We start from the raw sequence: 2,728 nt of genomic DNA, 5'->3' as shown, positions 1-2,728 counted from the left end.
CAAAGACAATTTATATTTCTAAGGATTTCACTTTCTAGAGAGGACAGACAAGAAAACTGCCTCTCACAAGAATCCATGAACAACGAAAGGGCGGAGAAACTGTGCTATTTGTTGTTGTGTTGTCAGTATTCAACAAATATCTGTTGTATGAGTAAAATAATTGCAATGTATGTGATGAAACCAACTAGAGACAGTAGAAACACAGATCTGAAAGTTAAGAGAATGGTCCAAACTTGGATGGAAAATTATGAATCATCACCATAGAGCTGTTAGAAAAAAATGTAAAAGTGGGTGGGACTGACCAGGAAGAATCTAGAAAGTCTAGCCAGCTTCGGAGCAACTGACCTCTAAGTGACAGATGAAGGTCAACGAACCACCAAGACACAATCGAAGATGTGGGATGAAAATCTATAAAGTGTAATGTCCTAGAAGTTAAGAGAGAGTGTCTTAGTTCGTTCAGGCTGCTATACAAAAATGCCATAAACCGGGTGGCTTACTTCCTGTTCGCATCTAAAGGCGTCTGCACAGCATCACGATGAAAGGAAAAGTTCTCCAAGATTAGGCTTCAAGGTGGCAGAGCTAAGGGAAGGATACCTGAATACCATCGTCATGACTGGCCAAATGAAATAGCTGGTCTCTTTAGACGGGCTCAAAGCTTGTGACCTCTACTATTACATATGAAGAGGGGACGGCACCCAAACCTCTGCACCTGGAAGCAATTGGTCTCCCAGTCTTAGCCAAACTTCTAAGGATGAGGAACCAAAGGCCTTCATCTCACGGTGCAAAATGACTCCTGCATCACTGGTATGCTATCATTTTCCACACAACCACCAAGTGAGCTGGATAGACTCCCCGTTTCCTCCACCCTTGGGAGAATTTGCTGGAAGAAACAGACATCCCACTGATTTACAATTCTGGACAGCCTTTCCTGTGTACGTGAACAACCATTTCTCACAGGGCTTTTCTCAGCTGTTGCTTTTTCCTGACGCAACTGTCAAATGCTCTGGCAGGTGAATTCTACATCCCTGTGGCGGCCTTGGGTGTGGGCACTTGTAAGCCAGTACATTTCTGTCATCACTTGCATGCCAAAGCTCAAAAGACAGCTGTGTGTGTATTGCAGGAAAATGCAATTAAGAAATGTTTTAGCACACAACCTCAGCATTTCCTTTGGAGAACAAGGGGAAAAGCTGGAGAGTTAAGGGTGTTCCAGCCAGGGGAATGGAATCTCTAGAACTAGATACATGAATCTAAGAAGCTTAAAGAGAAAGCAAGGCAGAAGGGAATGATAAAAGATCAGAGCCCATCCCACGCCTCATTTGGTTCAAACCTTTGTCTGATGTAAAGGCCAGAAACTGCTTCCTTTGATTTCTGCCCGACAAGGGTGAAATTTATTTCCAATGCACTTAATATTGTATAGACATAGCAGGAACCGAGTGGAATCAAAGGAACGAAATGCATATATATCAAGGGTCATCCTACTCTTAGCTTGGTTACCTGTCAGGTGAAACATCCAACACTTTACTGGAAGATAATTAGGTGCCTTCCCTACTTTACCAAATAAAGGAGAGTAGGAAAAACAATCACTGGTTGAAGCAACACTTTATACATTGACAATAATGTGAAATATGAGAGCCAGAAATTATCTTAGAATTAAAATTTCCACACTCCTCATATTGAGTAAGGAAACTGAAGCTCAAATAAAGTGAGTTCACCAAAGCCAGCCAGCTAGTTAGTGAGACTAGAGACTCTGATGTAGTTATTTAGCAAAAAAAGGTCATTTTTCCAGGCATGGTGCTGGGTACCAATGGGTGCAAAGGAGAAATAAACAAACTACACTCATCACACCAAGAATCACATATGTTACAGTGGGTAAATGCAGGAGTAAGGAGATCATTCAGGTACAACGTGCAGAGTGAAAACAGGAGACACAAAAGCCCGTCTCCTCATGAGCCACCCAAGGTTCTTTCCACAAGGCCCACCCCAGTCAATACCTTCAAGGGAAAAACTTAATGTCATCTCCATAGCATCACGTTGTAAAATCTTGTGATTTAAGACAGTTTTCTGTGAATGTAAAATGTCATGTTTATTACCAAAATGCATTCAAATCTCACACTTGTACTGTTTACTATAAAGCAGATTTTGGTACATAGCCCAAATATCCCAGACTTCAGCAACCAGGAGGTCACATTTCCCTTTTATACATAAATCACAACAGTTGGAATCCCTCATCCTTTTAACATGCATTCTTTTCCAGGTTGTCTTAGTCCATTCAAGTTCGGGATGTTCTAACAGGATACCATAGACTGAGTGGCATATAAACAACAGAAATTTATTTCTCACAGGTCTGGAGGCTGGAAATCCAAAATCAAGGCACCTGCCTGATTTGGTGTCTGGTGAGAGCCCTATTCCTGGTTCACAGACAAATATTTTTTCACTATGTCCTCACATGGTACAAGGGGGCGAGAAGCTCTCTAGGGCTTCTATTATAAGGGCACTAATCCCATTCACGAGGACGCTGCTCCTGTGACCTAATCACCTCCCAAGGCCCCACCTCCTAAAACTATCATCATGCGGGTTAGGATTTCAACATGAATTTAGGGGGGAGGGATATAAATATTCTGCCTACAGCATAGGTTTTCCTCTTTTACCGGTTTCTGAATATCTCAAATATCTAATAAAATAAATTCTCCAAACCAAGATGTCTCAATGTGGCACTACTGACATCTAG

Source organism: Kogia breviceps, chromosome 17 (assembly GCF_026419965.1).
Source record: "Kogia breviceps isolate mKogBre1 chromosome 17, mKogBre1 haplotype 1, whole genome shotgun sequence".
In the NCBI taxonomy this organism is placed as follows: domain Eukaryota; kingdom Metazoa; phylum Chordata; class Mammalia; order Artiodactyla; family Physeteridae; genus Kogia; species Kogia breviceps.
Note: the sequence above shows the minus strand (reverse complement) of the source record.